This window comes from Nycticebus coucang, chromosome 17 (assembly GCF_027406575.1).
Source record: "Nycticebus coucang isolate mNycCou1 chromosome 17, mNycCou1.pri, whole genome shotgun sequence".
NCBI lineage: Eukaryota > Metazoa > Chordata > Mammalia > Primates > Lorisidae > Nycticebus > Nycticebus coucang.
In genome coordinates, this window is record NC_069796.1 from 41,467,108 (window position 1) to 41,494,483 (window position 27,376).

At 44.6% G+C, this 27,376-nt stretch overlaps 1 protein-coding gene, 1 long non-coding RNA gene and 1 other non-coding gene across 8 annotated transcripts in view; 1 reads left to right on the plus strand and 2 right to left on the minus strand.

The window, feature by feature from the left end:
- FGF1 (fibroblast growth factor 1) overlaps positions 1-27,376 on the minus strand; it is a 93,381-nt gene that overhangs the window by 18,718 nt on the left and 47,287 nt on the right. Inside the window, exon 1 of one of the 5 annotated variants that reach the window (XM_053566010.1) lies at positions 24,915-25,172. The exons of the other annotated variants lie outside the window; for them this stretch is intronic. The gene's annotated coding sequence lies outside the window, so the exon portion shown is untranslated. Of the gene's footprint in view, positions 1-24,914; positions 25,173-27,376 lie in introns of those variants that run through there. 5 annotated transcript variants of the gene reach the window in all.
- Positions 6,168-6,271, minus strand: LOC128569440 (small nucleolar RNA U13). The gene has a single exon (XR_008375385.1). It is a non-coding gene; the product is annotated as a small nucleolar RNA U13 (small nucleolar RNA).
- The window catches only part of LOC128568399 (uncharacterized), a 48,197-nt gene continuing 43,476 nt past the window's right edge, over positions 22,656-27,376 (plus strand). Inside the window, exon 1 of one of the 2 annotated variants that reach the window (XR_008375152.1) lies at positions 22,656-23,118. This is a non-coding gene — a long non-coding RNA (uncharacterized LOC128568399). The remainder of the gene's footprint in view (positions 23,119-27,376) is intronic. The other variant, XR_008375151.1, reaches the window with a different exon arrangement.

Here is a 27,376-nt window from a genome sequence, read left to right on the forward strand (position 1 = left end):
TTGCATGCAGCCACAGCATCCAAATTTATATTATTAGCGTATAAATACATCAATTACAACCTTTAAGAATTAAAAAACAAAGCCAGCAGCCATGAGAATTTTAAGAATAGGCTTATCTTACCGTTTAAGGAAGGGCTGGTGACTACAGAAGCTATAAAAAGACAGAGGCCAGAAAGAAACCAGGAAGGGAATGTGGGAATGGCTTTTGATAAGACGGAGTAGTAAGCGTGATCATCAACGCACGTCATTTAGCAAAGGGTCTTACAAGAATAGTCATCATCGTCGTCGTTATTAACATATTCTGGCCGCAAGTTAACTCTTGTTAGCTTCACCTTAGCTCTTTGAAGTGGACACAAATATTATCCCCGTTTTTATAAAATGAAACAAAAGCCCAGGCATGTTAAATGGCCTGGCCAAAGTCAACAGCCAGTAAGTGGTGGAGCTGAACCTCACAAGGACTCTGGGAAGACAAAGCCCCAATTTGCCCTTAATCATCATGAAAAGGTTAATTGACTTCACTAATACTGCAGTACCTTTTTTTTTTTTTTTTTACCAGAAATGGGGTTTTTACTCATTGCCTGGCATGTGTATTTAAGCCATCAGAATCTGTCATGCTGTTAGTTGTTCATATATGACCTGAATGTTGGCCGTCTCCACCAATAACTCCACTTTTGTACGGATGCCAACCTCAAGGCAGCCCCCCATGCAGCCCCTCATGTCCCAGGAGAAGCCCACCCCAGCAGCACTGTGGATGTCACAGAAGACCAGCCAGCCATCCCTTCAGTGGCCTCATACAGCCTCTCTGGTGGAAAGCAGCTCCATCCTAAATCAAGGCACCAAGCATAACAATGTGTCCTCGTGACTTTGGAATCAGGAAGCCTCCATTTGTTTTCTCTGCTCCTGGCATTTTTTTTTTTTTTTTTGCAGAGACAGAGTCTCACTGTACCGCCCTCGGTAGAGTGCCATGGCGTCACACGGCTCACAGCAACCTCTAACTCTTGGGCTTACGCGATTCTCTTGCCTCAGTCTCCCGAGCAGCTGGGACTACAGGCGCCCGCCACAACGCCCGGCTATTTTTCTTTTTGTTGTTGCAGTTTGGCCGGGGCTGGGTTTGAACCCGCCACCCTCGGCATATGGGGCCGGCGCCCTACTCACTGAGCCACAGGCGCCGCCCTGCTCCTGGCATTTTAATGTTTCCAGTACATGTCTCTCTTCCAGCAGCCATACTTGCCAGTTATGGCATTGTCCTCAGTTTCAGTTACTGTTGAAGGACCCCAGACAAGAGTTTTGCTTGCACCATAAAACTGTTATTACAAGTCAGACCATCCCAAACATCTCTACATATGGAGAAACTCTGATCAGTTCCTTTATATAGTACAATAACAGACAGACAATGTTATTTATGGTAGTTTCATAGGGAGACCTGCAGAATTTGCCTTGCCCACCACATTGCATTTCCCTCCCACAGCTTCACTCTCTCTTCCAAACCTCTCTCCTTTATCCATCAGCCTCGAAGGCTCTGTGCCCACCTCTGTCTCCCCACTCGCCCCTCTCTCTACCCAGCCTCTTGCTCACTCCACTCCCCCGGACCCCCTTCTGATAGAAAGCTATTTAACCCTTCCACATGTGAATATCTTCACCCATCACTTCCCCGTTAGCCCCCAACCATTACCAGATTCCCCATCCTTAAAATACAGCTAAGAGAGAAATTCTGTTTCATTATTTTTTCCCCAAGCACTTCCTAAGTTATGTACTTAATTTTGAACGAGACAATAATTATATACCAGTGGTCACCATTTAAATGTATAAATAGTCATCTGTTTCTCCTTGTCTCTGGGTTTCCTCCTATGGAGGTCCCCACCTGCTTAGGGGCAGTGGCCTGTTAAGGATGGCCTTCCTTATAGATCAGCCCCAGGGAGGTGTCTTATGTCGTTTTCTAAGTGTTGGGCATGGATTTGACTCTGTTCATTGGCATTCCTGCTGCCATCCCATTGGGATGAAGGTGAACAGAAATGCCAAAAGGCTGGTTAAGGTTGGAGGCACCAGCTCTGGCTGAGGACTATACTCACGTTCACGTTCACATGTGTATAAGCCATGAGGCCCGGACTTCATCACTGTGGAGCTCTCACCAGCTAAATGACCTCAGGCAGAGCCCAGCAGATCCTCAGGGGACCTCTCCCTCTGACCACAGTGCAACCTGCCCATATCTCTGCTGTCTACCTGCTCCCCACAGCAAGAGGGACAGCTATGGGGGTGGCTGTACTGGTTTCAGACGGCGCCCGTAACTGATCAGTTCAGATCTATACCTGCAAACATCAGGGACATGTGTTGACTTCAGGGAGACACGTTGACTCCTGAAAGTAACCCTGGAGTCAACACGCAGCTGATAGACCGTGGAGGCAGGATTTATGAATCAGCTTAAACATACAACAAATGAAATCCCCTTTTGTTTCTAAAAGAACCCCCCGGGGTCATGAAAAGCCCCCCCCCCCACCGCTTTTAACTTTACTTACAATTTCCTATATTTTGATCAGTGGTTGGTCCAAATTTCCTTGCCAATCCACTACTTGTTAAAGGATAGGAATACAGGAAGGATATGAAGTGATAAAACCATAAGGCAGCAACCTTAGCAGGCCCTTGGGGATTTACACAAATTGCTCTAATAAATGAATCCATTAACTAAGTGAAATCAGGCATTAAGCGTAATGGAAATTTATAAGCTCTGCTTCTCATTACTATTTTCTTTTTATTGGCTGTCAGGGGAGGGATCACCAGTGTTGTGCTCGGAGACAGAGAAGATGAAGCTCTATGAGCTCCATGTCATCACTGTGTACTAAGCCCAGCCCGTGAGGTTTCAGGCACTGGTGAGATTTTAGGAAATCCAGATGACTTTCTTGATCGATCAGTGACACCAAAGTGAGGAGAACACCAAGCCTATTAGAACATCCGTGTTAAGGCTGACATGCTTGGTCTGGAAGGGAACCTGAACTCTGATACTTGAGTAGGATGTGAAGCATACACTCTTGCCTGAGAATACAGCACTCACTTTTCAATGCGAGGCAGTAAGTGACCACTGCACAGTTGCAGCTGTGCCCAGGAACCTTGGTGAGCCATCAATGCCTTCTAAGATGTTTCCTCTAATAACCCCCACCCTGCCTATCACAAAGAATTGTCTGAAGGATTAAATGGGCACAATACTCACAGTACGTAGCACTTGAGAAGTATAAAAATGTAACCTGACTTGTGGAAGATAATGAGTAACTAGTTATATTCAACTAGTTAAAGCCTGGTGTGGTCTAAATGGTGATGCTTAATTTAAAATAATTGTTCAATTGGTTTGAAAAATAGAGTTTTTCATTCCCTCCCATATTTGACAGACAGAGATCAGCTAAGCTCCTCCCCCCATGATTTAAGCCACCAATATAGCAGAGAAGATGAAGGGGGCAAAGGTTAGCCATGGTTATGGAAGAGAGAATCCTGTAGCATTTCAGGCTCAGCTCCCAGTAGGTTTTGTAGTGACATTTGTGAAGCCTGTTATTTCTAGGAGACATTTGTGCTCAGCTCGGCCCTGGTGACAAAGCTGAAAGGAAAGACTTAGGGTCCTAAGCATCAAGGTGAGGTAAACACTGACATTTATTCTCTGGTTTTGATTTTAACCCCTGTCACTGTTTAAGCAATAGGGAATGAATACCTGTGAAGGAAGACATTTTGCAAAGTGTATAAAGCCACCGAAATTAGGTGGGTAGGCATCTGCTAAGAAGATAATTGGGTGCAGCCTCAAAACCAGCCTATGCAGAACAGAACTCAGCTTTGGTTCCAAACAGACTCTAAGTCCCTTCTTCCTGTCTGTATGATGGCATCACCAAAAAGCCTTAACTCTTCCTTAGAGACATTAAGTTTAGATTTTTAAAAGTCAAATATGGATGTTAAATGTTAAGGATAACTACTGAAAGAAAATAAATAGAATGTATTAATTCCAATCAGCAACTGGTAGAGGTAAGGGGGGATGAGGTGGAATAAATAAAACTACTTATCCAAAAGAATCAAGAAAAAGAGAATATGGATAGAAAATTTAAAAAATTGTTCAACATTAGATGGCAAAAATATATCCATCACAAAAACATAAATGGACTAAGTTTACTAGCTGTTAGATATTTTAAAAAATCCATCTATACTCTGAAAGAGACACAAAGCATAAAGACACAGGTTAAGAGTAAAAGAGTGGAAATAGGGACCAGATTAAATATTAACAAAAACTAAAATTTGCTGTGGCTCTATTAATACCAGATAAAATAGATTTAAAGCAAAATGGAATGATTAAGGATAAAAGGAATCACTACAATAAAAATAAGTGGAATAATTCAGAATGATATCAAAATTCCAAATATAGCCTGAAAACATGTAAAACAAAAGTTGACAAATATATAAAGAGAAGTTGACAAATACACAATGATGGTGGGAGATTTTAGCACATTTCTGTCATACATAGTAGAGCAAACAAAATATAAATAAATGTAGAAAATGTACAAAATGAAATATAAATGTAGAAAATTAAATATGTAATTATCAAGCTTTATGGAATGAATGTATAAAAGAACCCGACAACCAACAACCAAGTGAACACCATTCTTGTCAAAGGTACATGGAACATTTACAAAGTTGGCTATAAACCCAGATCACAAGGCAAGACTCAACCCAAATGGAAGACATCACTTCATTCAGACTGTTCTTTGAGTAGAATAGAAATCACTCCCACCCGGACAGTGGGTACCAGTGCCTTTGAGTTTTACTTTTTGAATGTCTCTAATACCAGCCTCTCTACTTCATTGTCACTGCAGCTGCCTTAGCACAGACTCAGGGTCTTCTCCCACCTGGGGTGCTGTAGCAGGCAGCCCTGGTCTCTCTCCTCTGGCACAGTCTCCTTCCAATCTACTTTTAATCTTGTTACAAGCGACCAACCTAACTCATGAATCTGATCCCCTGCTGAAGATCTTTGATTGGGTCAGAGCTTCCCTGCTGCCTTCAGGATAACCCCAGACTCTTGCCATGACCTGTGAGGCTTCTATCTTTTGGTCCCTGCCTAACCCCATTGCCTTTTCTCTTATTGGCCTCTTCTTGAAGTCCTCCCATCCCCTCACAGTCATCCCAGACCTTAACCCAAATAAATACCTTCCTCTTGCCAGTAGCACTCTCTCTCACTTCCTTTCTTCCACTGTGGCCTGGCTAAGTCATACTCACCCTTCACATATTTAGCTCAGGTCTCTCCTCCTCCAGAAAGCCTTATTTGGACGCATCCCCCAGCCCTAGCCTCCCTACTCTGCCTCCACACCTTATACGTGGGTTTGGATTAGACGATTCCCCTTCCTTTACTTCATCACAGCATGGGGTATGATCGCCATCTGTATTCCCTGTTTAAACTCTTCTATGGCTTCCTCTTACTCTGGGACAGAGACCAAAGCCTTGGCATGGCTTTTAGGACTCCAATGGGGCCAGCCCATGCCTCCTCCTCTCCCACCATGCTCTCTCCAAACTGGCCCACCATTTCCGTGAGACCACTAGGACCTTTGCCCATGCTCTCCTCCTGCTCTCTGCCCCACTCACCTGGTTATCTTCTAATTTTTTTTTCAAATCTTAATTCAAATGTCAATTCCTAAAGAAAGCCTTTCCTGGCTTCCCTTACCTGGGTCAGGTTCCTCCTGTTCTCACAGGACCACCTAACATTTCTTCAGAGCTCTTGCTTCAGTTTTTAATTGCATGTTCACCCCATTCATTCTTGTGATTATTTAATTGGTGTCTCTTTTCATGGATCTGTTTTGCTCACCATGGTATCCCAGTGCCTGGTAAGATGCTTGGCACCTAATGGGCTCTTGATAGATATTTGTTGAATGAGCAAACGAATATAATTTAACTATAATTAGTGGACTGGACTGAATCTTTCATTAGTCTCTGAGACCCTGGGACAGAAACTATGCCTTTTCTTTCTATATCTAGCACTCAGCAAATACCTACATGTGATTTGGTGTTCCGCATGTTCTTGTTGATTGAAGGGCCAGTCCCTTCTCAGGAGCCTTTAGTGGAAACATTTTATCAGGAGACCTATTCGCAGATGGTGTCCTAGATGTTGACGAAGAAGCTAAGCCAGGAATCTAAGTGTTTTTGTTCCTTCATGTCAGATGGGTAATGTGTCGACGTTACAACAAGCTTTGAGGGAGGCACATCTCCCGTGTGCATGTGAACACTCAACCATCACACTTATGAACTACAGAAGGATCGTGTTGAAGTATATTTTGACTGAGTTCAAATTAAACTGGAATATCCTACCCTTGGTTAAAAGCAGACCCAAACCTGGTTCTCATATAGTAGCAAATACTTTTTTACTTCTTCCAAAGAAATATGATGGAAATTAAGGATCTCAGAGAGGAAGGGACCAGATCCTTTGGTATGAAGTCTGACCTCCTTATCTGACAAAAGTAAATGAAAAAGATTTGTAAAATCTGGGGGAAAATTGCAAGTTTTGTTACATAGCATTTCTGCCAGGGTATGTCAGGCTGGCCGGACCCACCTCACACACCCTGTTGAAGGAAAGTTTGCCTGAAGAAAGGGAGGAAATGCATGCTTTCCCCTGTCTGTGCTCTCCTACTCCACGCGTGAAGACCCGTACCTGACTGGCCTGGGCGAGGGTAGCAGCATGCTGCCCCCACGCCAGTTCTGCTCCATGAGCTGAGAGCCCTTCTTCCAAACTTGACAGCAAACTGTGGACTTGACTTTGGGATGGACTTGACAATGGTATGTAGGAGACAGCTCCCACAAATTCTCAAAAGCCAATTATTAAATACATAGGAATTTTGTTGGTTGATTATGAATTCAGCTATGGTGAGAATATTTTTACCACAGATATTGGCTAATGCTGTAAATGAAGGCTTTAAAATTTTTCTTTCTCTTCTGATAGCTGGTTCACATCACCCTACAAGACTTGGGTTTGAATCCTAGTTGGACACTCATAAGCAAATGATTCATTTTCCCATAGCCTCTGTTTCCTTACTTGCAAATGGGGCTCCATAACAGTAGCTACTGCACAGAGTCACTATAAGTATTAAATGATAAACGTAAAGGGTACTAAGCCCAGCATTCAATAGATGTAGCTGGATTGCTCTCATCTGTTTACCCTGCTGTTAATTTTCCTCATCATCTGTGCTGGTGACATAGGACTGAAAAGAGTGACTTTTAACATTTAGTGATATGTTAGCAATATTTGCCATTTTCTAAGTGATAGGTTAAAAATTTTCATTGCCACTTATGTGCAATGATTCTCTCCTCTCCTTTGCTTAGATGCTGAAGATCATATGCTGGTGACAAGTTCTCAGTCTAGTTCATGAGTCTTACTGCCCATGATGATGGAGAACTCCTGGGTTTAATAGTCTCTCTTGCTCTTTACTTTAGAATCCTTCTAATCCTAAAAAATCCCCAAGTCACTGAGAATAAACTGTTCCCAGGTTTCCAGAATCAAACATTATCTGAGGGAAATCAGAATGTCTCACTCTTGATGTCAGCAACTTCTTACTCAGCGCCTGCCATGGGCAGAATGCTGCAAATGTCCTAGGAAATTTAAAACGGAAAAGAAAGGGATGAAAAGAAAACCTGAAATCCCCCAATTCACAATTCTGAAATCCAAAAAGCTCTGAAAACTAAAGTTCTCTCATAACTCAGATTGTGACAAAATCCGGCCCAAACTATCCTAAAACTTAAAGTCTTTACCCCACTTTGTGTTACTATTCATGCAGTCTGGTATAGCATTACTACTGTAGTTGATGCCAGGGTACTGTTCCAGACCCCGCTGGAATGTTCCATAATATTTGATATAGGTGCCATACTATCTTTTTAAAAGCCCCCCAATTCTGAATTCTGAAAACATATCTAGACCAAAGCTTTTCAAATAGGGGATTAAGGACTGGTAGGAGAAATCACTTTTTGCCTTTGAGTTCACAGGCTAGCCCTTTGAGTTCACAGGCTAGCCCTAGCCATGTTTCAGATGAGAGGGGTGTAGATGCTTAGACCCAGTGTCGTGGCAGGACGTGGGGGCTGTTAATCTGGTCCAGCCGAATCCCAGAGTAGCCCGATCCCAGCCTCAGCTCACACAGCCCTTAATGAAGAGTAGGGAAATAGAAGAGACAGGCACAGGCATCCCCAAGGGTCTTCTCCAGGGTCCTTTACTTCTTCCTTTGATTCTGGATTATTTTTTGCTCTGCTGTCTGGTTTATCCACCCATAAAACACTGCCCTGCCATAGAGTATCCTTCACTTGGAGGTCAGGATTTATTTTGTAAGTGCTTAAAGAAAACAGCATCCACTTCAAGAGGCAAAACAGAGTGCTCCCTGGTGCATCAGTGTACTCTGCTGGCTCCAGATCTGTCTGGACGTTAATGGTACATCCTGGTCCAGAGCATCCTGCAGGCTCTGGGCCATCCCGAAGACCTGTACACATCTCGAACGGAAATATTCTTCCTGCAGACTGACACATTAAAACCCCAGGGCTCCGAGCCCAGTGCAAAGTGATTCTGCAGGGGCTCTGACAGCCCTCCGCCCCTTCCTTTAACCTTCTCTTACTGATGTGTCTCCAAGAATCTTTTGAATCTGTTGTGCAAGTTACAATTTCCAGAACCAGCCCAGCAAGGACATTCCTTTCTCAAAGTCGGCCAACTTTCCCACTCATAGGAAGGTGGTCTGTTGACTGAGTCCTTTTTACTCCCCCCTCCTGCCCTAGAAAATTTAGCTTCTCCAGACTCATCTTTTGAAGTTTGTGTTTGCCGTCTGTTTGGTGTTGCTGAGGGCTTGCCTTACCACATGTTACACAGAGCCTGCTCTGGATGTACCCAGACATAATAAAATAGATCCCTAAATGATGACTGCTTTTGAACATTTAATACATACTAGGTACAATCCTAAGCACATTACATACATTATTTAAATTAATCCTCAGAGGATTTCTATTGGGAGATAAATGAATAGAGAATACATTCTATGCGATCAGCTACCCTACCCTGTGTTGATGTCCCAAAGTTCCAAAGTTTAACAAACCCGAGCTGAGCTCAAGGTTTGGCTTTTTATCCCTCATTTTGGAGCAAAGGACACCAAGGCTCACAGCCTTTCAATAATTTGTCTAAGGTCACGTAGTTAATACACATGAGAGCTGGGATCGGATGGTAGGGTTTTCTGACTCCAGAGTCCACGGTTTTAACAGCCGAAGAAATGTGGCTAAAGAAGTAAAATGCCCCTTAAACTGGCCCTTTTTTTTTTTTGGTAGAGACAGAGTCTCACTTTATGGCCCTCGGTAGAGTGCCGTGGCCTCACACAACTCACAGCAACCTCCAACTCCTGGGCTCAAGCGATTCTCCTGCCTCAGCCTCCCGAGTAGCTGGGACTACAGGCGCCCGCCACAACGCCCAGCTACCTTTTGGTTGCAGTTCAGCCGGGGCCGGGTCTGAACCCACCACCCTCGGCATATGGGGCCGGCGCCTTACCGACTGAGCCACAGGCGCCGCCCTAAACTGGCCCTTTTTACCCTACTCGGCTCTATAATACGTGTAGTCCATCCAATCATATTCTAAGGGAGTACTCGTTTTCAGTGAATGGCATCTTTGCGAGATCCTCCCCGACAGGCTGTCCTCTCCCACAGTGGCCCAGTGTCCTGCTGTCAGTGTTCTCCTGATTGTCACTCCTGTGCCTCTTCAAGGGGACCCGGCAGCATGTGAGCCCCCTTGGCCCTTGTCAGGGGACATTTGCCTTTGCTGATATGGGGCTGGGGTGAGGCCGGAGCCCACTTCAGGCTGGGTGGGAAAGACTCTGAACAAGGGAAGCTCTCGCAACCAGGTCAGACGCCTGGATTTTGGTTTCAGCTGTGTTATTAACTACTTGAAAACCAGGCAAGTAACCTGACCTTTCTGGTCCGTGGCTGCTCTGCCCGGTGAAGCTGCTAGGAGTGCCAGTCTCGCCACAGTGCCAGGAGGAAGGAGGAGCACCAGGCCGGGGGGAGCTTGCACATAGCGGGTACGAGGAAACGCCAGCTGTTACCGTCATCGCTAGACGAACCTGTGTTTAGTGGGTTCCACAGGGCACTTTATTGAGTAAACAGCCTCCTGAGTGCCTGCCGTGTACGCCACATCAGCTGCTTCTAGTCACTCTGTACCTGCTGCTCCTCTGTCACACAGGCGAGGTGACACCTCTCCTTCCTGCCAAGTGTGGGTGTGATGCAGACGGGAGGGACAGCTTACCCAAGCAAAACCCTCAGCCCCAAGGCATCCGTTTATAATATCGCCCCTCAATTGGGCGGACTCATTTCCAAAGGGCCCAGCCTTCCTCAAAACATTAAAAAACAAACAGGACAGATAGATGATACCCAGGTGTTGCTGGAAGAATGGTTAGCAATCCCAGCATGCGGTTTTGTGTATTAAGGTACTTGGATACGAAAGAGGAATGTAAACCCCGTGGAGCTCACTTCATATGTCACAGTCTATTCTGGATCTTAAAAGGGGTTCAATGGAGGCCCCAGCAGTGCCCCAAGAGCTACGTTCCTACAGAGGCATTCAGCACTAAGCAAGAAGCAGGCAGGGAGCAGGGCCCAGGATTTGCAAAGGGACCCGGTGGGTATTACAGCCAAGGACAGAAAGAAAATAATCCCTTGCCCTAGCGCCAGCCAACCTTCCAGAGCCCAGTGTTCACAGAGCCTGCATGAGGACAATGTGACACTTGTTTCCTGTTGTATTTTTTCTTTTTAAGGACTTGGGCTATTTTTAGAGGTTCTTTGCAGTTGCCACACAAATAGTCCTAAGGGCACTGTTTTCCCATTTGCACCGCTTGCCCTGTTTCAGCACCACTGATGGCTCTTGTGGCCCTGCGACCATGTCCCTGGTATTCCCAGGTGTGGACACATGGGTCCACACACATCCCGCCTGCTGGCAGGAGCAGGTGGGTTTATGGGAAGGAGATGAGCAAGAGAACATCCCCAAAGGCCCTGGGAAATGACTGGTGTTTGATAAAGGATGAAAGGGCTTGGAAGTACATTGAAATCTCGTATCCAAGAAGCTGAACGAAGAGATAAATCTGCCCTGGTATCTGGTGTCTCCGGGAAGGTGCACGTTGCAGTCAAGATGCCGTTTGTCAGAAAAATCACAAGGCTAGGTAGGTGCTGATAAGCACGGCAGAGCACTCATCCAGCCACAGGCCTCTCCTGGGAGTTGTCTTGAATCCTGGCAGGTAGCTCAAAGCATGATTTGCTTTCATCCCTTCCGCTCAGATGTTCTCCCTCCTTGCTTGTTTCTTTTTCCTAATTGACCTTTCAAAGCCATTTATATCCTTCAATGTCCACTTCTCCCCTCTCGTGTTTCAGAGATCACGGAACCATGATGTTGGGTGGGGTTGTTTGAAAAATGGAGAATTTTTAAGCCTTTGAAAGCAGATTAGGCAACAGTAAGTGAGGAGAAAAAAAACGTCAGTGACTTCTCCGGACTTCTCCGTGCTGCCATCTCTTTGCACATAATTCCTCTTGACATTGAAAGGTCTACATTCCTCGGCTCCTCCTTAGCATCATCGGGTCCAAGGGGCTCTTCTGGAATTTGCTAAAGTCAGACATTAGGACCCCCTGGGTGGGGCAGACAGAAGGCAGAACATTCCCCAACGTTTTCATGATATTGTACTATTCTTGAACCCTCAATGGTGAGAATAACTTTTCTATAGATCTGTTCTCGTACAAAACAAATAAACAGACATGTGGATGTTGCTTTTCAAAATGTTCTTCATAGGAGTAAGCCATTAGGCTATAAAATTTCCCACTGTACAGGCAGTTTGACGGATTTGATTTGCAAAATTTCTTATTAACAAATTGCATTTTCAGGTAAGGCATCTGCCTCCCCGAGTCTAATTATCTTGGACCACCCCCCACCCCTGTCTGAGGAAGCTCTCCTCACTTCTCTGTCCTCCACCTCAGATCTAGATGTGTTTCTTTCATGGCATTTATGATCGTTTATGATTTTATTTACTTGTTTGCTCATTACTGTCTGTCTCGCACTCGTAACTGTTCACCCACACGAGCGTTGGTCCCGTCCACGTTTGTTTTGCGCACATTATCCCGTCATCACTATGATTCATTCTGCTGGGGTTTGTTGTTGTTGGTCATCACCGGCATTTTTGTATTAAATTGGATTTTTCACTTTGGGAGGCTGAGATAAGAGGATTACTTGAAGCCAGGAGTTCAAGACCAGCTTGACCAAGAGTGAGACCCAATCTCTATAAAAAATAGAAAAATTAGCCAGGCATGGTGGCAGGCCATTGTAGTCCCTGCTCCTTGGGAGGCTGAGTCAGGAAGACCATTGGGGCCCAGGAGTTAGAGGTTGCAGTGAGGTTGAAGAGCTATGATGATGCCACTACACTATACCCAGGGTGACAGAGGGAGACTTTCTCTTAAACATTTTTTTTTCGATTTTTGAAAAATATTGCATTAAAGTATTATTTACCCTGAGTGCTGAGTACCATGTTTGGCTAAAGCGAATGCCTCCCTCATCTCACCCTAAGCCTAGCCCTGTTAGCTGGTTGACTTCTCTGAGGTCTGTGGATCAAGCCCTTGGACTTGATCAAATTACCAAAGTTACCAAATTCACGTATTATAACCAACTCACTGTCAATAGCTGGCCCTGTCCACCCTCAGCTCCTGTCTTACCTCCTGAAATAGCTCCCTCTTTTGTTCCTGGCCCCTCCTACCATTTTAGACACAGAGCCAGAGGGATCTTTGAAAACCTGCATCAGATTGGCCACTTCCTGGCTTAAATCCCTCCAGGGCTTTCCCTTCCCGGAAAGTGAAATCGGGACCTTTACCATGGCCTGAGACGCTGCGTGGTCTGGCTCACCTCTGGCCACTTTCCCTCGTTGCCCCTGCATTCTGGCCACCCCAGCTACCCTTGGTCCTGAGCCCACTGCGGTCTTCTCCAGGTGGCTGTCTTCCTACAGACTGTCCTTTCTCTGGCAATGCCCTTTCCCGGTTGTTTCTGCTGGTGTCTCCTTCTTCAGATGGCAGCTGAAGTGCCACCTCCTCAGAGGTCTTCTCTGGCTCCCCATCTAAGTCCAGTACCCCTTCTTTCCCCACGACTGCCTTTTGCAGCCTCCTGTTCTTTTTCTTCCTGACACTTACTATTGTGAGAATTCATCATCCATCCACCCACGTGTTTCCTTCTTTGGTGTCTTTCTCCCCCACTAGATTGTAAGCTCCTGGAGGACAGAAGCCATGGTTTATTCACCACTCCCTCCCCAGCCCTCAAAGTATGGCCAATGACCACCACAGAGGAATTGCACAAATATTTGTTCAGTAAATGAGAGGGAGGTCATGAATCAATAGATAAATTTTCAGCTTGCAAAATCTTCACCTAAGAACTCTGCCACACACTAAGGGACTTACATATCTACTTCTGCTCTCTGTTGTAGTGAACTTTGCTCTTCTAACACAAGTGTTTTTCCCTTAGATTATTTTTATAGGAAAAAGTGAAGCAAATATAGAGATAATTATTGATTCTCACTCATCAAGTCCCTGTTCCTATCACCGACATCCTCCTGAGAGCCTGCTGCAGAATTCCTGGGAACCACAGGAAATAAGTCCACTAACCACTTGAAATACTCTTATAAAAATAGACTGGACTTGACCTTCTTCCTGTGCAAGGGCCTCTTTCCTCAGGGCAAACATTGCAAAGAAATTGTATCTGCTCTGAGGAGTCTCTCTCTGCAGTCATTCCCCCAGCAGGATTTATCCGGATACTCAGAATCCTTTTCTGAAATTATCCCCCACTGGCTGGGTCATCACTTGAGCAAATTACAATCCATTATTTCCATGCTATTGTTTTTATATTAAAAATGAGAAGATAGACGGAAACCAAGGCCCGGGGGAGCTATCGGATATTCTAGTGCACACTGATATTCCTATAGGGGTAGTTTTATTGTCACCAGAGGTTAAGGCCACTTTCCTCAGACTTCAATACAGGCCTGCTGCCTTCATCATTTTGATCATTATCCTCTTACCAAATTCCTTACTTTAAAAAAGTATTTGTAAAATTACTGACAAGCAGTTTTACCTAATTTCCTTAATTAAGGGAAGTTTTATCTCCCCAGTATAATTGCAAAAATTGCCTATAAATAGAAGGCAGTGCTAAAGATAAATACAAGGGAAGGATGACAAATGCTACTGACTTCTCAGAGCGGCTTCTTGCCTGCTGAGCTCTTTTGGTTATAAAGAGAGAAAACAGCAGTTCTTCCAGGGGACCTGAAAACATGATTGGCCCAAGACAAAGTTTTCTCCTTGAATAAGCAAAATAATTTTTTTTTTTCCGTAAAGACAGAGTCTCACTTTACCGCCCTTGGTAGAGTGCCATGACGTCACATGGCTCACAGCAACCTCCAAGCTTTTGGGCTTACGCGATTCTCTTGCCTCAGCCAAATAATTTAAGGAGACTTAAAATGGGGCTCCCTTTCTCTCTGCGTTGTTATCGAAAGATACGTCTTAGTGCCGCTCAGAACTTCTTTTGTATCAACAGGGACCCTTGTCCCATACTTTGGGAAGCAAAGAGTTAATATGTAGGGTCTGATGCTTTACTGTTGTGTCAATGCAACAAAAAAGCAGGAGATGTCAGTCCACTTAGAAACCCTTAGGAGAATGATAGAAAATACAGATAAACAACAATTAAAAGTTTTCTAGAAATAGAAACCCTTAGGAGAATGATAGAAAAATTAGAAAATACAGATAAACAGCAATAAAAAGTTTAAGAAGATTGTCCCTAATCGAATCCATCAGTGATAGTTTCTGATTGATGCTAATTTTTCTATTCACTGAGGTCTGACTACATTGTCAAGTGGAGTCATACACACATACACACACAGGAGAACCTCTGCAGCAAGCTGGTCACCATACAGAGGTGGTCAACATAAGGAACAGGCCCTTCTGTACTGATACATATGTGTGGTGCGTGTCTGGTCTATAAAAATTAGGTCAACTTAGGGAGGTGGTCAGCTATGGAGCTATTGTTTTATAATCTCGTTTATGATCTGACTTTACTGAGTACATTAATAATTTTTTCATTAGGAAATATAAATTCACATCTCCATTTGGAATAGCTGCCTAGGATTTCATTGTATAAACAAGCAAAATGTTTATTAACTAAACATTTATTGTTAGACACTTAAGTTGTTGACTGTTTGTCACTATTATAACAAGACCAGTCTAGTCATCTTTGCACATTATCTCATTTCTTCCTTAGGGAGAATTTATGCACATGGAATTACTGGGGAAAGCCCATACATTTTGTTAAGGTTTGTGGTAAAACATTAAGTTAGTACCTGTTATGGGCAGAAGTTCCATTTTTCTTCCTTGACTTATCTGTACTTCCTCTCCGATTTATATATATTTGCCCTTCAAGGTAGTGGACAAATTAATTTAAAAGTGTTACATCTGCTGATTTTGGTTTCCAAAGCCGCTCCCCAAATGGGAGCCCTGGTCCCTTTGCCAGAACTTGCTCTGAGGATGTGTGGCACCCTTCCTGGAATTTCACTGCACCCTTCTGTGCATGTGGTGCAACCTGAGGGATGCTTTTCCAGCAGTGTAGGCCCGGGACCCCTGCCCGAGTCCACTGTGCCCCAGGCTAATGGGGAGCAGACTGCCTGATGCAGCACTGGCTGAGAGTAGCCTTGGGGTGTCTTGTGCCTCCAACCCTTCATGGGCCACTGTACTGCTTTGCACCACTGTCACCTCTCAGCACTGTCCTCTGTCCACCTCCTCCATGCATCTGCAAGCATTGGTGACTTTATTTAGTCCAGATCTCTTGTATAATCACCCAGGTTTTATGTGTGGCCCCTTTACCTACTGTCCATGTGTAAATTTCTCAAGAAGGGTTTCAGATCTCCCACTCATTAACTGTGAGTCTTTTGTGCCTGGCACTGGGCATAAGGTATTGAAGGCAGTTGGTAATACTTGCTGAGGCTTGGTACGGCCTAGGAAAAACTGGCAGACAGGTGAGAATTCTTGCTCACTAAGCATTCCAAATGGTGCCTATCCTTGTGCTTCAAGAGACAGCCTAGATACTAGGAAAGAATTATAGCTGTGATTCAGACCGCTCCCCACTAAACAGATAGATGACCACAGGCCAGTTGCTTAGCCTCATTCAGTCTTCCGCCCTCTGCATAGTACTTACTCATAGTAGAGTTGTGAAGATCCACATTGGTAATAATGTGTAAAGGAAATATTGCAGTACCCAGTTTGTGATGAGTTCACCACAAATAATATTATTAATATCTTTCTTACTTTGAAAAGTCACAAAATAATGAAGACTCTCTCTGGGGTTTGGACTGTGGGGCCTCCAGCCCCTGTAGTCCTCCACAGGAACTGGGTAATAAGATTGCTTGACTTTCTCGAAAAACGCACTGACTCCACCCTTCTGTGTAGGAGGGAGGAAAATAGTCAATTTTGGTTACAGCCAGTTTTTTCATGTAACAAAGAGTATGCCAGGTAGTTAACCAGAGCAGGGCGAGACTCAGATGTCCCAGGTTGATGGCGTGTTTTTGCATAATGCTGTATAATTTGCACTTAGTCTTCGGATTCTCTTATGCCTTTTCCGTTTATTTGTAAGCATTAGAAAGGCAGGGGCTGAGTATCCTAAGGGAGGCTCCTATTACAATGACCCTGACTTCAGGGTCTGAGAGACCTCGGTTCCAATGTGTTTCTGCACTAACTTGCTGGGTACATCACTCCACTTCCCGGGGCTTCAGTTTTGTCACCAATAAAGTAGGATAAACTCTCTACTCATAGAGTGTTTGGGCGGATTAAGTGACATAACATGTGCAAAGCACTCAGCACATCCGCGTCTCCATGAATGTGAGTCGCTGTTGTCATCGTCTTGCTCAAAGGCGCTGACTTCATCATTTTCCTGCTGAACCTTGCACAAGTCCCCTGCCTACAGGGGCAGCTCGGTCATTGTCAACACAAGTGAATAAAACAAATAGAACATTACTCCCATGCCCTCATCTACTTCCACCAGAAGGTGAAATCAACAGTCTTCATTATCTACATATCCTAAGTCTATTTGAACAAGGTTTTCAGCACCCGACTTTGGAGCTCCCAGGAGCAGACCTGCGCTTCGTACCTGAGCTGTTGAAAGCTTCCTGTCAGAGTGGGCCCCACCTGCATGGGAGTCATGGGAAGGTCCCTCTCCGGGGGTTTGGATTTGCTGCCAGAGCTGGGGCTGGACCCGCATGCTGAACAAGACTCCACAGGGCGTTTCACTGCACCCCAGAGTGTGTGAACCCCTGGTCTGGGATAACCTTTTTTCTACATCAAGATCAGAGGAAAGCAATTCAGCCTAGAAGGGTAGAGTGAGTTTGATTATTTTTTCCTTTTAGCAAAGTCACTGAAATATTTCCAAATCTACTCTCTTGTTTTCTTTAAAAGCAGTGGCCCTGGGACACTGCCCATTCTGATATGTTTATTTTTTTCTCTTTCTTTCCATTACTCATATTTCCTTTACTGAGTTATTGTCTGTTGCTGCTGGGGGAATGAAAATAAAACAGAGGGCAAGGCGATGTGAGTGAAGGCTCTGGTCCTTCTGGTCCTGTTTTGCTGTGCGGGCCTACAGCAGGGATGTTTCTGCCTCTCCAGCGACAGGCACAGGCCCCCAGTGGGCACACCAGCATGGCTGGATTTCATGTGGTTTGTCCCAAGGCTGTGCTTTGCTGATGCTGGTGCTGCTGGTGGAAAGGCCTAGATTTTTCTGAACTGAGCCAGAAACTGATTCTGAAGAATTAACTGGGATCTAATCACAACACATAAGCCTATAATAAGATGAAATCAGGCCTTCAGGGTTAGGAAGGTCGGGTGACTCGGGATGACAGTGAGGTCCTGTGATGCTCTAGTTTCTCCCTGCCTCTTATTGTATTTGGTAAAGTTACTCCCAACTGTTTGACAACCTGAGTGCTCATTTGTTCATTTAACACATATTTGAGGGCCCATCACGTGCAGGACATGAAGAATCTTGTGGTGAGCGAGTTGGATGCAGTGAGGCTCTCTTGAAGTTTGAATTCTAGTGGGGTAGACCTTCCCCACACACAAGATTTTGAAAGAACTGAGCCAAGTTCAAGGCACCGTGGGAGCAGAGAATGAAGACCTACAGAACCTGTGGGAAGGGAAGACTTCCTGGAGGAAGGGTATTTATATATTACTAGTGAGTAGGGAGGGGAAGGTAGCAGAGGTCCTGAGTCCAGAAGGAGCATTTTTCTTAGGGAACTAAAAAGAGTCCATTCTGTGTGAGGAGGGAGAGCTGTGGCTGGAGACGCTGGCAGGGCCAGATTGCACAGGAGCTGTAGGCATCGTTCTGCGGGACTGTGGAAAACCACTGAGCCCCGCAGGCTGGGAAGTGCCATCATCAGATTTGCATTTTGTCACTCTGGCTGCTGGGTGAAGTATTGGAGGAAAGGGAGAAACCAGGAACTAGATACAGCAGTCCAAGTAAGAGGTGGTGGGGCCTCAGATGGAGTGGGGCACATGAGTATAGGCCAAACGTGGTGTCCACTGTTCACAGGTTCCCAGCCAGGATGTCCTGGGTACACTGACCTGGCGGCCTTTTCTGGGAGAGATGGTGACATTTAGCCGTATACAGTACTGGGAGATAAACTAAACTTAAATTTAAAAATCTCAGCCAGGCACTGTGGCTCTTGCCTATAATCCTACCACTCTGGGAGTCCAAGGCAGATGGATTGCTTGAGCTCAAGAGTTGGGAGACCAACATGAGCAAGAGGGAGAGCTTGTCTCTACTAAAAATAGAAAAACTAGCTGGCCGTAGCAGCAGGTGCCTATAGTCCCAGCTACTCCAGAGGCTGAGACAAGAGGATTGCTCAACCCTAAGAGTCTGAGGTTGTTGTGAACTATGATAACACCATGGCACTCTACCCAGAGTGAGACTCTGTCTCAAAAAAAAAAAAAAAAAAAAAAAGAAAGAAAAGAAAAAAGAAAAATTTAAACATCTGGCCATCAAAGATAGCAGGAAATATACTTCCAGATGAGCTGGTGCGGCTTTGGGCATGTGGGGCTCACCTGTCATCAGCAGTGGACTTTGAAGGGAAGCACTGTGGTGTCATAACAGCTGGCAGAGCACTGGAAAAACAGGGTGCCCTTGCTGCCTGCAGCGCTGGGCATCGGGACGACATTCCTGCACTTCTGCATCCTCCCCTGGGCTCACAGGATGACTGGACATGTCGTTTCTCCCTCAGCAGCAGGAGTATGACCTCAAAAATGGAATTTCCAACTCACACTACTATAATTTGTAAAATCTACAAAATGGTGCCATTGCTGGGAGGCTTAAGGGCAGGAAAGACATCCTGGAGGGGAGAGGGTAGACCAAGATGCCTCTAGCCATATGACTCTGTGAGGCTTGGTGATGTCAGGGGAGAAGGCCGAGATCCTCTGCATTCATTCACGCAGCACATGGTCATCAGGGATCTACTCTGTTCTGGCCCCATTCTCGCTGAACAAAGCAAAGCCAGCAGAGCTCATATTCTATGTATGTCCTGAGTGTAGCTGGTGACCCACTCTGCCTCCAGTTCTCCTGGTCTTTGTATTGAGTAAGACAGAATGGCCAACAGTCCCAAGCTTCCAATGCATCAATGGCCTCAAACAAGAGCGAACACCTTCTGGTACTCCAGTGTGCCAAGTGCACGCTCACCTCAGGCCTTAGAATTTGCTTTTCCCTGGGCTTGGACCTCTCTTTACAGCATTGCCACTGCTTCCACCTGCCTCACCCCCTTGAATTGCTCCCTAGGACTTCAGAGCCGGCCTCCTGCTCGTTATTTAACCGTTTTCCCCCACTGACTTTGCTCCCTGAAGGCAGAGCCCCGATCTATCTTGCTCAGCTTTTCCTCCCCAGCATCTAGCACGTGCCTACCACACACCTCCAATATGTGCTTAACAAATATGTCTTAACTCACACAAAATACAAAGACCAACTCGAAATGGATCAAAGTCTTGTATGTAAGACCCAAATCAGTAAACCTGCTAGGAGAAAACAAAGGAAGGACACTTCTTGACACTGGTCTAGGCCGCGATTGTTTGGATATGATTGATCCCCAAAGCACAGACAACAGAAGCAAAATAGTCCAGTGGGATTCCATCAAGCTAAAAACCTTCTGCACAACAAAGGCAGCATCAACAGAGTGAAGAGAAACCCATGAAGTGGGAGAAAACATTTACAAACTATGTGTCTGATGAGGGGTTGATGTACGAAATATATAAGAAACTCAACTCAGTAGTAAGAAAACAAACAGCCTGAGTAAAAATGGGCAGATAATCTGAACAGACAATTCTCAAAAGACATACAAATGGTCAACAGGTACATGAAAAAATACTCAAGATCACTAATCATTAGGGAAATGCAAATAAAAGCCACATGGGATATCAACTCTTGCTTGCAAACAAGAAGAGCAAAGTTCCCGCCTTCATTGTCTTTATTCTTATGGGGGGAGATATGAAAATGTTAAAAAGTGAAGAGCTAAATAAGAAAATTCAAAATGTGCTCATCCCCATATCTCCCAGCTAAAATGAGACATGGGGCTGGAAGTTGAGCATCGTCAGGGGTCTCTCTGAGCAAGTGACATTTGAGCTGAGACCTTTGCCAAGCCGGGTCAGGGCTGTGTACAGAGCCACATGCCTCTAAGTCTGTCTCGCTGACTATAGGAGACTTCGTGAATCTGGCCAGCAACAAGCTGGCATGTTTCAAAAAACAAACAACAGGATGCTGAGCCTTCTCCCAGGCTGAGCCAAGAATGAACAGGGACTCAAAATACCCCACCAACTGGAGAGGAAGCATAAGCATTCATATAATCTTTTTAAAGGACAAATGCTTCTTGGGGGACCAGTGCTGCTTCCATCCTGAATCTGTCTTGATCGCTACCACGCCAAAAGTCCCCGTTTCCTCCTGTGGCATCCTGTTCATGTTGGCTGTAGCTGTTTGTGGCAGTCTCTGCATCCGACCCTGCAATTATAGTTATTTGCATCCTCTGGCCTCCCTGCTGAATCCTCAGCTCCTCAAGGGCAGGGATTGGGTCTCACGCACTCCCTTCTCCCACAGATGTACATTCTTGCCATATACTTAATAGACGCTCCACGAATATTTGTTGATGTTTATTAAATCGAATAACTAGGATTTCTGGAGGATACTTTAGAGGCATGCCTATTGCCACAAGAGAAGAGGGAAGGGAAAGATAATTTTGGAGCTTATAGACCCCATGCTTAGGTGCTGCTTCTAAAGGAGACTGTTGAATGCTTCGAGATTTTTCTGTGGGGCTTACCAGGATGAGAAAAGCAGTGCAGTGGGCACAGGAAGGGGAAGGGACAGTGAGGACTAACTTTCTGTCTTACTGTTTTGGACTCAGTGGAGGTAAAAAGCCCACTGCAAATTGTCTTACCTCCACCTCCAACACTCATGTTCATGTCTGCGCAGTAATTGCTGCCGTCTGGTTGGCTGGTTGATTCAGGGTTTGGTTGGGGTTTCTTATCTCCTGTGTTTTCTTTATCATTCCTTTTCTATATACATGCATAAAAGTTTATTCTTATGTTTACGTTATTATTATTTTTTTACTTCAAATTAATATAAGGGAATACATTTTTAGGTTACATTTTTTTCAGTTCCAAGGTAAAGTTCAACTTTTTTGAAGGGATTTATTTTCTATACATTCAAAATGTTTTGACCTGAATAATCTAGGTATATACAGCTAGAATCAGTTTTTTACTTAATATTTTTTGAAGTTCAATCGGTCTTTAAATTGAAGTTCATTTTAGCATGTGACAATATGATACAAACAATGTAACTTATTGATGCATATTTTAGAAAACTGTTAAAAATCTATAGTGTTTTTGAGATATTTACATGTTATAAAAATATTTATTTTAATTTGACAGGACATATATTATGAATGTGTTTATATTTGTGTGTGTGTCTGGGTGGCGTGGGGAGGGTAGCCTCTAGATAACAGCTGTCCTTGAGAAAAGGGGGGAATTGAATATAGGCAGTAGAATTCACATTTGTTTTTCTTAAAGAAGAAGATTTGACACAAATATCATTAAGTGTTACAATGAACAAATTTTTCTTGGTGGGAAAAATTATTTTAAATGGAAACTTGCTATCATTTCTGAAAATGTAAAACCACTATCACTTGCCACAGTGATACTAAAGGTGATAGGTGATACTTTAATCACGAAAGGTGATTTTAAAGGGAAATGCAATATAAAAATGACATATATATAACTAGTTGAACCTAATTCATCCACAGTATATTATTAAGTACTTTATGTATGGTATGTTATCTCATGACTTATCATAACAGCAGCACAGCAAAGATGGTATTGTCCCCATTTTTACTGCTGAGAAAATTGAGATAATGAGAAATTAAGTAACTCTTAGGGTGAACTATTGCTTAATTTTTATTTGCAAATGGAATATGTAGGCATAATCTCATGAATTCCATGGAGCTAAAAAGTAGAACCAAAGGTGGAGATGGAGATAATCTTTCCAGTAGGTCCATATATTGTTTAAGTGTTTGCTTCTGTAAGTAAAAAGAAAATCTAATGAGCACAAGAAAATAAAGTAAAAAAGCAAGAGTTAAGAAGAGCCAGAGTTAAGGAGAGCAAGTTAAGGCATCCACCTCTGTCGCTGTCCCAAGAACCAGCTGGCCCTTGGCTTCCCTGATCACCAAATGGATGCTCTTGGCAATGACATCTCCTTACTTCAGGACAAGGAATGGCCCAGAAGAAAAGGGTTACGTGGAGACAGACAGGAAAGAGAAAAACCAGGTGCTTTGGTTCTTTCCTGCCTGTAACTCATTAACTAAACTCAAGTCCTTTTTCTTCCTCCCTTTGGACTGGAGGTAAAGTCCTGACCAGGCCTGAGGGGATAGTTCTGGAAGGCCTTTTCAGGGTCAGAAAACATGCAAGCAACTTTGTTTGCATCAGCAAGTCCAGCTGCATCATGCAAGCCCTTTGAGTAGCCACTGACTCCCAACACAAAACAGATGTCTGTTCTACAGAGCGGGAACATACATTGCTCCTAAACTGGTAGGACTTCGTCGTAGTAATTTGGGAAAAGGACAGGAGACAGGCGGCACATAGTATGACAAGAGTTGACAGCAGCAGCCACCAGACAGACCAGGCTTTGTGCTGGCTTGAGCCACGTGGACTCTGAGAGGAGATGCCGGGAGGACTGTGTGTATGGGACTGTGACATTTTGAACTGCCTTTGGCTGGGGTGTGGGAGGAGGTGAGGTCCCCTAGGCCAATGAAGAGAAGTGAGATCAGAACAAAGATTCCACACGGGGCTGAGTCCCAGCCACTACTCTTCTGCTTTTTGTCTCCATGACATTATTATCATTGTTTTTTAGAGACAGAGTCTCACTTTGTCACCCTCGGTAGAGTGCCATGGCGTCACAGCTCACAGCAACCTCCAGCTCTTGGGCTTAGCCGATTCTCTTGCCTCAGCCTCCCGAGTAGCTGGGACTACAGGTGCCCGCTATAACGCCTGGCTATTTTTTTGTTGCAGTTTGGCCGGGGCTGGGTTTGAACCCACCACCCTAGGTATATGGGGCCGGCAGCCTACTCACTGAGCAACAGGTGCTGCCCTCCATGACATTATTGGGTGTCGTGCCCAATTATTGGATGACATTGTTGGGTGAATTGTGGAGTAAGTCTCTCCTAATGAATCCATGGCCACCTGATTAGGTAATGCTTACCAGCTAGTGATATTCATGAGTAAGGAAAAACCAAGTTTTTCTTAAAGGCCCAGGCACTTTGACACACACTATATTCTGTACCCCAGGAACCCCCAAGGCTTCTGCCTACTCGTTTGAACAAACCAATTTAAATTCCATAATAACAGATTTGCAAAGTGCAACATTGTGATATAATTCTCCCTGGAAGAAAAGGGCTAAATTGTGACAATAGCAGTTATTTAAAACATTAAGACTTGTGGTTTTAAAAGACAATACCAATGTGTATGCATTGAAACAAGAGACTACAAATTATACACCACCACCCCAACTACAAACCCATACATCCCGAAATATGACAACAGCTATAATTAGGTGGTAAGATTATAGGTGACTTTTTTCTTCTTTATATTTTCTCATATTTCTTGATTTTTTTATAAGGAGCATATCTTATTCATATATTCAAGTGAAATTTTTATTTAAGAAAACAATTAAAAATACGATGTATGCATGTCTTGCTGCAACTGAGGGGTCAATACCATGGGCTTTTGCTCATAGTTCCTCACTCAAGACTCCCTATAGAAAAACAGGGCCTTTTCCTCTTGGATAAAATTAGAAAATTTCTTAGTAGGAAGCAATAGCTGACCTTTACATTCAAAATGGTACCCAGGAGAGTGGTGATAGCTAAGGGATGAGGCTCCCACTTCCTTATGCACTTAGTATAGAAAAAGTGATTTTTCCTTCTAAGATGGCCAGCTTTCTTCACTTGATCTTCACTTTTTTCATGTCTTCTATCAATAGACTCTTAGTTTTATTACTAGTAAAACATTTGCATCCCAGCTCCACAACTTGCTAACCATGGGATCTTAGCCAAGGCACATTTAAAATCTGTCCATCTATGAACTATTAAGCTTCCTATGAGAATCAAATGAGAGAAAGCATGTAAGCTCGTGTTAGCCCAGCAGTAAAGGCTGACTGTTATCATCATCCTATCCATTTGTCCTAAACACCTTTTCCAGTTACCACGTGGAGAACGTTTTTCTGATTTAGCTGAGCTCTGTAAAACTCGAAGTGAGAATTGCCACTTTCCAGAATGTCCCCTAGAGCACTTTTTAAAAAAGGAAAAGCTTAAGCCATAGTTCCTACTTACCTGCTGGCACCTGGCTGGCCTCCCTGTGAGATGGCAGAGGCTTTCCTGGGGCAGTAAACGGCTCCCTGAGGAATCCCCGAGAGCCTGGCCGCCTGGCCCCGGTGCCTGCTCGCCTCAGTAAGTCGCTGCTCTCTTTAAGCTGTTCCTTTTGGTTTGTCTGACTCAGAATAACTTAGGTCATTCCGAGACAGCCTTCTGCTCCCCACCTTCCATAGTTCTACCTGCTGTCCTGGAAATTTGTCATCTTTTTTGACTGCTTAGCATCTGACTCCCCACCCCATGTATTTGAGAGTTACCACCCACCCCTCACTTCCCACCACACACACACACACACATGTCTTTGTCTGCCTGCCCCATCCCCGCAGTGTGATTTGGAGCCACCACATCTTAACAGTAACTCTGTAAATAACCCCATGTGCTCGAAATTCTCTTTCCAAGTCAATTTTGGTTGATTAAAATGAAGAAACCTAGCCATCTCCTCCTTGTCCTTCACACCTGCCTTGGCATAAATCCTCCGGCTATTGGTTCCCCCAATTCCCTCAGCCTCTACGTCATATCATTATCACATTCTTTCAGTTGTCTGCTAATCCCACCCTCTCCCCCACCAGACTGTTAACTCCCTGAGGATAAGGACTAAAAGAGCATCTCATCATAGGGCAGAGAGCCTAGCACATAGTAGGTCCACAGCAAGTGCCAAATGAATGACAAATGACAACCTTTAGCACACTCAAGGGGACCAGAAACAAGCACAGTTGTTTCACTGGGAGAACCAGTTAACTCACGGGCTTTCTGATATCCTGGCACCATTCCAAGCCTGATTCCAGGGGAAACCAGATTTCCCTTAGCCTTGGCAAGGAAGAAGATCTTCCAGCAGCATCCTGAGTGGGAGGGTGCGCCGTTGGCTGCATCTTGAAGTGGGTGAGTAATTCCCAGGCAGCTCCTAGCTTTAAACCCTGGCGTGTAACACGGTCATCTACTGAAGCTCCCAGCTTGAAATGGAAAGTGGCATTACTCATGGTGAAGGGCAGACAATAAAAAAACATTTAGGTGGGGCCAGGCACAATGCAGTGAGTATTCCCTAATGGCGGATGAGAGTGCTCACAGCGCCGCAGACAGCTCAGTCATAGCAGGGCTGGGGAGCTGCACCTCTGACTTAGCTCATCCACCAGCACCTGGCTATTTGAGGTGTGGGAGACATTGCAGTCCTCAGCCTGCAGCAGATGTGGTGGGAGGACGTGCCCTGAATCAGTAACAGAAGGTGGTAGAAACAGCGGTTAAGAGCACGGGCTTTGGCGTCTAACTGACCTTTGGCACGGGCTTTGAATCCCAGCACATTTAGTTACTGACTCTGACCCCAAGCAAGTTATTTAACCTCTCTGATTCTCAAGCTCCTGACCTGTAACATGAGTAAAATAATAGTACTTACTCCATCAGGATGAGATATGAGGCTGTAGGAAGTCCTTATCACCGTGCCTGGCGTGTCATTAGCACTCAGTAGGTGACAGCTACTGTATGATGACGTTGCCTTACCCCGTCCTCCTCCGCCCACCTCCTTCATTTTGTCTGTTACTCTTCCTCAGCCTGTCTGGGCTTCCTTCCTCCAGGAGTCATCCTTCACCTCTGACACCCTCCTGAGCTCAGGCCACAGCCCAGCCACTCTCCACGGTCCCAGCTCCCCATTTCTGTCTTGTCTTCCTCTCTCTTCCCAGGGGTTTGTCAGCTGTGTACCAAGACCCCACAGCCCTGTCATCATTTCTTCCCCACTTGAGAATCCGTGATCTGGCACACTGTGAAACAGAACGTGTTAGAATAAATCAACCTGATTTTAATGACACCTCAAGGACAGATTGGACATTAGGTCACGAAACAATCAGGGCTCAACACCTGTTTCCACCACCCCAACATAATGCACAAGCATCTCTTGAAAGCAAAGTGGACCAAAGTCCAGTTTTATAAAAGTTATACATGGGTGGCAGTGGTGATAACAAAACCATCGTAGAAGTGACTTTCCTCTTAGGAAAGAACATTCCACTTTTCTAATAATAGGCTTCTTTAGTGTGTTCATCAATTAGATCCCTATTTTTTAGAAGAATACGCCCTTTGCCTAAAGCAGGTTTCATATATGCAGGTACACAATGTTTGTGTGTTGAGACTCTGCATTGCACAAGATAGTTCTGTGCCGAGGAACCAGAGACACAGCCATCGTCAGTTCCTCTAGGGGTAAGAAAGTCACCTGCCTCCCTTTGATGAGCGGTAACTAATTTAATCTCAGTCATCTCAGGACTAGTCTCATTATTTATTTAGCACATTTAATAAGCAGCCTTCTGTGTGCTGAGCACCCTTTGGGACACATGGAAGATATTGTAAAAGAAAAAGTGGAAAAAGAACAAAAAATGCAAGCCCTGCCCTCCAGGAACTGACAGCCCAGCATAGGAGGTAAACACACATAAGTATCTATCGTC